At 34.6% G+C, this 11932-nt stretch overlaps 1 protein-coding gene across 1 annotated transcript in view; it reads right to left on the reverse strand.

The window, feature by feature from the left end:
* The window catches only part of jmjd1ca (jumonji domain containing 1Ca), a 139943-nt gene that overhangs the window by 92176 nt on the left and 35835 nt on the right, over positions 1-11932 (reverse strand). The gene's annotated exons all lie outside the window — the stretch shown is intronic.

An 11932-nucleotide genomic window follows, 5' to 3' on the forward strand; every position in this document is an offset into this window, starting at 1 on the left:
GCAGCTCTCTGAAAGGTGGAGAGGGAATAAAATGAACAAAACAAATGAAAAGAAAGAGTGCCTTTCTCTGCTCAAATGATGGCACTGCGCTGCGATGTTCCTTTGGAAATAAAGCAGAACTTTTGTCACACCTTCATGTGATATGTGCACGCATTCACGTAGCAAATCATGAAAGCGTGCTGAATGTCCAGTCTGTGAAAATGACAGCAATGTATGAGCACATACAGCAGATTGCTTGCTCTCTGAAGAATACTGTGCTGGTTGTAAAATAAAAACTATATAGAAAGTCTAGGGCGGAGGTACTGTATATAATAAAGTAAAATACAGCTAAAAATATTAAATAAAGTCAATGTAACATGCTAATGTATTGCTGCTTATTATTAGATAGATAAAAAAAATTGGATTCATTTGAAATAGAATTTTTCTTTAACACGAGGTGTCTTTATTGTATATATTCTGAATTTGTTTTGTTGATCCTGAATAAGAATAAAAAATTTAATTATTATTAAAATACTAAGGGTGACACGGTGGCTCAGTGTTGCTCCGGTTTCCCCCACAGTCCAATGACATGCGGTATAGGTGAATTGAATAAACTAAATTGGCCATAGTGTGTGTGAATGAGTGTGTATGGGTGTTTCCCAGTACTGGGCTGCAGCTGGAAGGGTATCCGCTGTGTAAAACATATACTGGAATAGTTGGCGGTTCAATCCGCTGTGGTGACCACTGATGAATAAAGGGACAACCTGAAAGCCAAAGAAACATTAGCTGCGTCCCAAATAGCACACTATACACTATGCACTCATGCACTATGTACTTATGCACTTACACACTCAACAGGAAAGTATATGTATGTAGTGTTGTCCCAAATGGCACACTAATGTTTTTTTACTAAGCGGAAATTCAAAGCGTTTCCCTGATGACGTTTGACAGTTGCCAAATCAGTGAAATAAATGACCAAACTATCAAATAATACCTGCCGTGAGTATTGCCGCATTCACCATCGGGAGGCACTATAATCACTCTCATAGGAGAATTTTGCTTTCACCATCCAAATTAAATAAAGTTATTCAACATGTGCGTCCGATAGCTCCGCCCCTTCCGCTACGTAAGCAAACCTGTGGTCGTTGAGTGCGTGAAGTGTCCATCATTCCACACTTCATTTAAGCGGCTGAATGAGTGCATCATCCGGTTAATTGAAGTGCTCTTATTATTTTTAGTGTTTTCAGTGTGAACGCACTACTTACACTATTTATACTACAAAATGGCGTAGAATAGTGCATAAGTATGCGATTTGGGACGCAGCCATTAACATTTCTGTGAGACTCGAGACAGGTGGTGCGCACAGGTGATGGTCGTTAACATGAATGCCACCAGTCTCATTCCCCTATTCCGGCTCTTGGCCCCATCTTGCTACAATCTCATAATGTAATATGTCTGTACATTATTTGCTGTATAGTTCAAATAAAAATGTGACCCTGTTTTATGGTGCATGGTTATATTTGTAGAAAATGCCAAAAATGCATTATAGGAGTTAAAATTATACAAGTGATGTTTAACAGAGCATGGATATTTTCACAGTATGTCTGATAATATTTTTTTCTTCTGGAGAAAGTCTTATTTGTATAAATAATTTTAAAGATAATAAAATAAATAAAATAATTTTAAATTTAAACATAAAATAAATCAGTTATGTTATTAAAACTATTATTTTAATAATAAATGTTATGTAAAGATAAATATAATGTTTAAAAATGTGTTAAGAAAAATCTTCTCTCCGTTAAATAGAAATTGGGGAAAAACATAAACAGGGGGGCTAATAATTCTGACTTCTGTAGCTTCTTCGTTTATGCCAGATACCATTAGAATATTAAATAAAGATACCATTAGAATATTAAATAAAGATTATCTTCAATAAAGAAATGTCCCACATTAAATACATCACAGCTTACATTTTGATTAGTATTTTTTTCAATATTTGTCAATGTTTTAAAACCCCAGAATTCAAATTATTAATTATTGTCCTCAAATAATAGATTTTTTTTATTCAGCTTTAATTATGACTATCACATTTTGTGATCAAGTGTGCCAAATGAAGGAGCAGATGCTCTTAATTTAGCTTTAAACTGAAACTATTATGATAATGTCATAAAAGTTTTTATTCATTTTAAATTATATTGAATGGTAGTTTGTGTTGCGCTAATAGTTAAAAAGTACATGATAGTGTCTGTAATGCCACATTATTAATAAGTAAGGTTATTATTATGGTGTAATTTACATATAGACTTTTTAGGGGAACAACAGCTGTTTTTAGAATTGGAAGAAAGAAAAATAATTTTTACAAGGACATATTACAGACAAATAAATAAATTTGTAATACCTTTGCATTGTCTATTCGTCTAAATGTGGACAACTTTTCCAGCATCGTCAGTTTGCTCAGTAGCTCACCTTGTATGATGTTGTAAATGTGATGTAAAGTTCTCGGGCTTGAATCTAATTAAGTAGGCTTCAACAATAAAGATTAAAGCAATGTTAAAATCAAGGTAAAACTATGTGGTTGCAGTGCACTTTTCTTACGGAGCTAACACCTGCTTTTGAATACACTAATGGATGGGTTTAGCTCAGTGATGGTGATCTTTACAACAAGCGCTGCCTTCCGGTAGATGTGTACAAGGGCATGTATCTGAAATGTTAAAACAATCTTATACAAAAACACAAATAACTCCCTCTAATGGATTTATCATCTTAAACATGCAACAAAATGTACCCTAAGCAATGTAATTACGTTTTTTTATATTGTTATTAATTATGGTTGTCAAGTACTCAAACATCACTTAACTCAAATTAATGTTACTGTTATCATAAAATCATGATACCGGTAACACTTCAATAACATGCATATTGTTTTTAAGGTCCACAAAACACAGCTTTTATGAACAACCAAAACGTCAAAAAGTTGAAAAGGACTCTGTGAAAACATGCTCTGAATCCCAACTTTGTGGCAGAAACAATCTTGAATAAAATTTACCAATGGACCTTGAGAAACAAATGCCACATAAATGTGCAAAAAGTGGCTTTTTTAAAGTCGTTCAGGTCAAATCAATGTTAAGTTCCCCTGACATGATTTTTAATGTAATATTGACTTTCTTGCATGTTTTTTTATTTATTGTAAAAAAAAAGACAGGAAAGGTCAAAACATCTCTTAGCACTTACGAATATGTCCACAGAAGCATAAAACACACACATAAAAGCATAAACCCATATTCTGCACGATGCATTCACAGCCTCACACAGACACTCTGTTAAAGGTCTAATTGACAGTCACGCACACATACATACACACACACACACACACACACACACACACACACACACACACACAGACTGGCTTTCATCCTGTGAGTGAGCGTCTGTCTCTTCTCGTCTCTTCTAATCTCTCTTTCACTCTCTGACAGTACACTGACGTACGTGCTGTGTTAATTTTTGACATAGAAGGTTGGAGAGTGATCCAGAAAAGAGAAGCAGGGTGATTACACGAGAAAAAGAGAGATAAAGATATGTGTGTGTGTGTGTGTGTGTGTGTGTGTGTGTGTGTGTGTGTGTGTGTGTGTGTGTGTGTGTGTGTGTGTGTGTGTGTGTGTGTGTGTGTGTGTAGGTCACTGTGATGGAGCACGGCTGCTGACTCAGTGATATTCTACAGCAGAGAAAGTCACAGGCAGATCTGGTCTGTGTGTGAGCGCGTGCACGCGTGTGCGTTTGTGTGTGTGTGTGTGTGTGTGTGAGAGAGAGAGAGAGAGAGAGAGAGTAAAAAAGGAAACCAGAGCGTGTCTGTGGCTGTTATAACCCACAGGGAAATGTATTGCTCAGAGCTTCTTTCATAGCCTATGTGTTTGCAGTTTTATTTCATTTAGGTTTCTCCCAACAGAAGAGTCAACAAATGAGATTTTGTTGACATACAGTGAGAATACAGAGCTTAGGGCTGTTTGGTATTACCATCCAATGGTGGAGATTATCCATAGCTTAACCAGAGTGCAATTAGTGACTCACTGTATTATTTTTGCAAAATACGCCTAACATAAACATAGATTTTGCATAATTTGTGATGGGAAATTTAATGAGCCAACAGTTCAAATATATATTAAGTTTGTCACATATATGAGCATAATGACCATTTATGTTATTTATTTATTTATTTCCTTTATTTAGCCAGGAGATCACATTGAGACACTACTTTCTCTTCTTCCAGTGAGACCTGGTCAAGATGGCAGGCAGCACATAAAGTTTCATATAAAAATCACAAACAATACCACAAAATTACAAAATCACCATTCTTAAAAACATCAGCTCATAACAAACAATTGCAGGTGTCCTTTAAAATGTTGTATAAAAGATGTTTAAAAGTACTCAGAGTCGGAAGAGTGTCAAGATTGAGCTGATTTTGCAGGTCATTCCAAGCCCTGGGAGCGTGAACGGAAAAAGCACGTTTGCCAAGTTCTGATAATGCCCTTGGAACTATCAGATGAATACATGAACCAGATCTAGTATTTTGATTGTTGGTGTGAAATGTTAATAAATTAAAAATATAGGATGGTAATTTACCTAAAAGAGCTTTTAAAATAAATAAGTACAGATGTAATTTTCTCCTTTGATATAGAGATAACCAGTCTAAGGAATCATACAAAATACAGTGATGCGTGCGTGAATCTGCACCTGTGACAAAACGTATTGCTGCATGATAAACAAAATCTAATTTTCTTAATAGGGTAGCGGTTGCGTGAATATAGAGATGATCACCATAATCCTTTATAGACAGAAATGTACTCTCTACTAATTTTTTGCGGACTTTATAAGGAAAACAATTTCTTGACCGGTATAAAAAACCTAACTTTGGCCTAAGCTTTTTCAGTAACTTGTCAATATGTATATCAAAGGCTAATCTCTCATCAATCCAAACTCCTAAATATTTATAAAAGCTAACTCTTTCTATTTGAACACCGTTCAGAGTTTTTATTGTCTGATCTGTTGACTTAGTGCGGCCACGGCTAAAAATCATATATTTAGTCTTTTTTGAATTTAAAACCAATTTTAAATTTGGCAACGTACACTGCAATATTTGAAAAGCAATCTGTAGATGTTGTACAGCTTGATTTAAAGAATGTGCTGCTGTATATATTATTGTGTCATCGGCATACAGATGTATTTTTGCTGTACAGATGTTATTAGTTGCCAAGCAACGCTGCCAATTTCAGGCAGACAGCAACCAGTGTGCATATTACTTATTATATAATGGCTTCAAACATGGTTCACTGCATCATATTTATAGTGTATCCCTGTTTGAGACACTTATGTTAAACAAAATGTAAAACTGATTTTGCCAGACTAATTTACTCGAATTCATTACACTGTAAAAAGTATTCTTTGCCTTCCATTTTTAAGTTGAATCAAAATAAACAAACCAGGCATTTTAACTTGAATAACATTAAACAGACTTAATGATAAAGTTATAAAAGCTGTTTTAAGTTAGAAACAGGATTAACTTGCGCTAATAACATAAATAATGTATTTGATTATACAATCTGTTTATCTTTTTATTGTCAAATTTCAAACTAAATATTCCAAATATTATGTGACAAATGTTTATGGCAATGTAATTTATTCTGTAATTTTTTTATGTTGTTTATTATGCAAGTTAAAACTTTCATGCTGAAGTACATAAAAATAACAGTATACAGCATAATATACACAACAGTTCAAAAGCGTTTTGTCAGTAACATATATACATTTATATATATATATATATATATATATATATATATATATATATATATATATATATATATATATATATATATATATATATATATATATATATATATATATATATATATATATTTCATTGATTTTCCTGCGGCTTAGTCTCTTTATTAATCAGAGGTCGCCAGAACCAAATAAACCACTAACTTAAATTAATACTTGAAATGTAACCAAAAAAAAACAACAAATTAACAGACAATTGTCCCAGACTAATGTCCAGTTCAGTCATCTGCTGCTTTAAATGTTTCACCAAGAAATTGGAATTTGTAACTCATTCATCCTAAAAGTGAATCTATCAATATGTTGCCAGAGCACGAACTGCAAAAGCAAATAGGATACTTCTGATGCCTGGAACAAATATGACATAACTATATTGGGAAGTGAGAGAGAGATCCAGTCATTTCAGATCTGTGTCATGTGCCTGGGGTCTTAAAGTGACAGGAGTCCAATTTACTGTCGTTATTTTACTTTTGATTATCTTTAATCAACTGCTGTAATGTTTCTACCTGGAACACAACTATTACACTAACCTGAAAAGCCTAAATGTTTAAATGTAACCTGCATTTGTTGTGCAAAATTTCCATAAGTTAACAGATTTTTACATTTATACATAGTGTATAGATTTACAGTGAAAGAAAAGGGAAAACCTTTTTTTACAGATGATTGGTTTATGTATTTTATATGCATTTATTAAAACTTTATTAAGCATCTATAACTTTTTTGTTTTGAGCATTATAAACTCTAGATCAGTGGGGCTCAACCCTGTTCCTGGACATCTACCTGCAAAGTTCAGCTCCAACTCTAATTAAACACACCTGTGCCAATTAATTAGGACCTGAATAGCACTTGATAATTACAGACAGGTGTGTTTGATATGCAACTGAAATCTGCAGAAAGGTAGATCTCCAAGAACAGAGTTGGTCACCCCTGCTCTAGATGATGCATAGTAAAGCACAAACTTTCTACAGATGCATGAACTGTGAATGTAGACCAAATTATTCAGCAATTGTTATTGTTTGAGTTTGGGAAGGTCCTTTTTGAGAAAGTGCCTCTTATGGTGAACAAAAGAAGGACACAAATATAGCCTCGGAAAACTTTTTGCAGAAATCTCATTTTGCATGCTATCTTCATCAAATTTGAAATATAAACTCATGTTGCCTTGCAGCAAGAAGGTCGCTGGAACGAGTCCCAGCTGGGTCAGTTGTTCTCCTTGTGTTCGTTTAGGTTTCCTTCGGGTACTCCGGTTTCCCCCACAACTCCAAAGACATGCGCTATAGGGGAATTGAATAAACTAAATTGTCTGTAGTGTATGTGTGTAAATCAGAGTGTACAGGTGTTTCCCAGTACTGGGTTGTGGCTGGAAGGGCATACGCTGTGTAAAACATATGCTGGATAAGTTGGTGGTTGATTCCACTGTGGTGACCGCAGTTTAATAAGGGGACTAACCCAACGAAAAATGAATAATTGAACACAGTACAATTTTTCTTTCTTTTTGAAATATAATGTATACCTTTCCATATTTTTTTAACAGGAAACTTCCAGATGGACCATAGTAAACCTTAGTAAAGTGTCTTCTTTTCAATGATACCTCATTTTTGTTTTGTAGCTTACTGGAGTCCAGAACTGTTACTATTTAATAGTAGGTAGGTATACTGTAAATGCCCATAAGTGAGTTCTGGCTAACAGATATGAACTGTGGTGTTGACAAATGTCATCATCTGCTCTATTGCATTAGTTTAGCTAAATAATCTGCTGAAATTCACCGGGGATAGAGATATTCAAGCATAGATATAACTACGGTTGAAGACATACAGGAAACTTTCCTTCTAATGTTTATGGAGACTGGAAACACATGGACACAAACATAGTTTGCTGTAATAGTACAATTTGTTAGGCAGCACAGTGGCTCAGTTAGCACTATCACCTCACAGCAAGAAGGTTGCTGGTTTGAGTCCCGGCTGGGTCAGTTAGCATTTCTGTCTAGCTAGCATGTTGTTTGCGTGGGTTTTCTCTGGGTGCTCTCATTTTCCTAACAGTCCAAAGATATTAGTAGGCCCACACAGAATCTGCAGATTTTTAGCCCATCATTGATTCTGTTTATTTACTTGAGTAAATGTGTGTAATATCTATATTTATTCAGTTTTTTTTAGTACCATTATTGACTAATATGAGAATGTTTATCTGATTTATGTACAATGCAGTTTGTACAGTAATATTTTTTGTCTTTTAAAAGAGATATTATCAGAGAGACTTGCTTTGTTTACCAAATGAAGTGGATCTAATTGGATTTGCATTTTAAACATTAAATAAAAGTTAAAAAGATATTATTTTTATTTCACATATTAAGGTTTTAGTTATGATACTCCCAAAATAATTCAGCAGAAATTCACAGATTTTTACCAAAATTCTCTGCAGAAATAGCAAAAAACTTCAACAGATTCCGTCTGGCCTTAGACATGTGGTATATGTCTAAGTTAGTGGTTCATTCTGCTGTAGTAACCCCTGATTAATAAAGGGACAAAGCCAAAAACAAAATGAGTGAATGAATAAATGAGTCAAATTTGTTATGCCAAGATATGTACATACTGTATATATTGAACAATGCCATAAAACTGGTAAAAACATGTCTCTCAAACCATCTTTTGATGCATTTTTAACACTGACAATAAAAAGAAATCTAATACCGCCATACATATGTGTGTGTGTTTGCGTGCACTTGTCATTGAGACAGGTGTGTGTTTGTTTGAGAGTGAAATTAAAGGAAGAAAAAGTGAGAGAAAAGACAGTGAGCATGAATCTGAAAAGAAAATGGGTCTGTGTGTGTGTGTGTGTGTGTGTGTGTGTGTGTGTGTGTGTGTGTGTGTGTGTGTGTGTGTGTGTGTTTGCAGAGTCAGATGAGAACAGAAGAATCATAAGAAGAGGCTGCGTAAAATCACCCTTTCTCTCGCTCTTAGATGTTGCTGTAGAATTACCTTTTATACTGACCACACACACACATAGCTTTATCAAACACAGTGCAGTGAATGGAGGAAGTCCACACTCACACGTTGACTCTTATCTCTGCAGCCTGTTGGCCAAACACAGCTCTGTTGCCACAGTTACCCCACTTACCCATGTTAATGGCCGTAACCCTTGGTTACTCCAGGTTACGCACAGTAGCACGTGGTTAGCCACAGTTTTATGCCGTCATAAATGAGCTTACATAATGTCAGTATGAAGGCACAATTGACTGCTTTAAAGGGCACCTATGGTGAAAATCATCTTTTGTAAGCTGTTTGGACAGAACTGTGTTTAGGTACAGTGTGACCACAGTCATAATGGAGTGATACAAAGACAATACGCCTCTTTTTTTATTTCCTGATATTAAAATAGGATCCAAATACCTCCCATTTTGAGGCCCACAGCAACGTGACGTAGGAGTGCGGTTTCCCAGCCCACCCAATTGATTGACAGCCATGTATTAACATGTTTCCGTTGTAACGCATATTATAATATCTAACTAGACTGGACGTGCGCAAAGTACGTTTTTTTCATGTTTGTAATGAATTACAGCGATTTTACATTTTTAAATTATAAAAGAAGATGCTTCAATCTCAGTCTGTGTGTGTGTGTGTGTGTGTGTGTGTGTGTGTGTGTGTGTGTGTGTGTGTGTGTGTGTGTGTGTGTGTGTGTGTGTGTGTGTGTGTGTGTGTGTGTGTGTGTGTGTGTGTGTGTGTGTGTGTGTGTGTGTGTGAATTTTGTAACTAGATTGTGTTTGACTCATCCAAGAGCGTAGAATTGGCATGGACGGAAAGGACATGTCCCCTGAATTAAAACAATTACTGAAATGACCCCACCAATAATTTAATCGCCTCTAAAATAAAATAATGCTCCATCAACCCTTAACCTAGATGCAGAAAGGCTTGAATTAACTCCACAGCAAATACATCAAATAATCATTGGGAAAGTTCTTACTTTATTATTTCTCACAATCGTTACGTGAGATCTGCTTTCTTCTTGTCTGTCACTGTGCTGTTTATCTGACGCAGCCCGTGGAAATGAAGGGACACTCTGAACTCATTGTGTTTAGAGCAGAAAATCCAGTATTCTTAAAGGTATAATAAATAATATGATTGGTGTTTTGAGCTAAAACTTTATCGACACATTCATAAAACACAAATGACGTATCTTAAATCCTGAAAAAGGGGCAAAATAGATGCCCTTTTAAGTCTTTGATATAGAAGATGATTTTTACATTTGTTATTGGTCTTTGTTGTTATGTGTTGTGTTAATATAATTTTATTTTGTGTTTAATAGACCCCAGAAAGAAGACCCTTTGGTAGTGGCTACGGGGATCCTTATAAATAAATAAAAATAAATAAATGGAAGATGCGGAAACTACATTATTTATACACACATATATTTTTATAGAAACACTTTAAAAAATAAAACAGGACACATCAGCCAGTCAGTCTCCTGCAGTGGAAATAGTCCAGATATAAAAGCAGAAGCACATCAGTTGTATTCATTTGTGCTGGGTGACTTCATTAATTTGATGTTCACAAACACAGTGTTGTTCAGTGTTCAGTCACATGTAATTGATTGTAATGATTAGCGTAAATGTGTGGTTCACACTGCAGCAAAAAGCGAAAGTCAGATCAACTTTACCTTCAGTACAAACCACAGTTCGCTTCTGAACATGCCAACATTTTTAAAGGTAGGTTTATATTTTTCTGCTCTCCTATGTTTTAAAGTAGTGATTGCTATGTTATCTTTCGTGATGATAAATGCAAGATGGCTGTAATGAAACGTGCCTTTCTATTGCATTTTCATGATTAAAAAACATATAAGCCAGCTGTTTTAACGATTCATTAATTTTCAGACTTCATCCTAATTTATCAGCTGAATAATTCTGATTAATTCTTTGCTAAGTGAACTCAGTGTCTGACTCACTAACCATCTGCAAGTTGAAATTACTGTCAGCAAAACAAATAACTGTTCATATGAAAATGTTTCAATGCATTATTCTGTATGTATGTATGTATACTTTCACTGTATTTCCTATTATATTGTTTCTTCTGGAGAACGTCTTATTTGTTTTGTTTCGGCTAGAATAAAAGCAGTTTTACATTTTTTAAAAAACATTTTAAGGTAAAAACTATTAACCCTTTAAGCGATATTTGTTTCAATTGTATACAGAACAAAACCATCATTTTACAATGATTTAACTAATTACCCTAACTTGCTTTAGTAACCTAATAAAACCTTTAATTTGCACTTTACGCTAATAACTAGTATCTTGATTAATCTATCAAGTAAAATATCATGTACTGTCATCATGGCAAAGATAAAATAAATCAGTTAGTAGAAATAAGTTATTAAAACTACTATCTTTAGAAATGTGTTGAAAATTATCTTCTTTGCGTTAAACAAAAATTGGAGATAAAAATATACAGGGGGTCTAATAATTCTGACCTCAACTGTAAAATATCAAAGTCTACACAATATAAAAGACATGTCACTGGTAGGGTTTTTAATAGGTAAAAGTGTGTATATATGACGAATGAAGCCCCGCCTTCTAGTACAAGAGCCAATCAGTGATCGCTATAGACTGATGTTTCTCCAGGGGAGATGCTCAGACCAGGTGTGTGCTTTTATGACAGTTTTTGTGGTCAACAAACACACTGGAATCTGAGCGAATACTTGCGTCACAGACATAAGAATAATATCCACTTAAAGCTTGAAATTAGTACTTTTAAATGAACCAACTACACATGAAAATAAAAGTTTTTTGGTCACACTTTATTTTGATGGTCCGTTTGTTGAATTAAGTTACACTGCATATACATGCCAACTAATTCTCATTAGATTATTGGTAGACTGTTAGGTTGGGGTTGGGGTTAGTTGAGTTGACATGTACTTGCAAAGTTTCTTATAGTTAGTTTAATGTCTGTTGAAGTAGCAGTACCAACAGATATTAAGCAGACAGTCTACTAATACTCAAATGGACCATCAAAAATAGTGTTTTTTTTTTTTATCTGTATGAAACAAACATATGGTACAGTCCATCCTGTCAAACGCACATCACATGACAGCAACTAAACGCCCCACAAAAGAGTCATTGTCATTTCTGGAGGAGATT

The sequence above is a fragment of the Danio rerio genome, chromosome 17 (genome assembly GCF_049306965.1).
Source record: "Danio rerio strain Tuebingen ecotype United States chromosome 17, GRCz12tu, whole genome shotgun sequence".
Classification (NCBI taxonomy): Eukaryota; Metazoa; Chordata; class Actinopteri; order Cypriniformes; family Danionidae; genus Danio; species Danio rerio.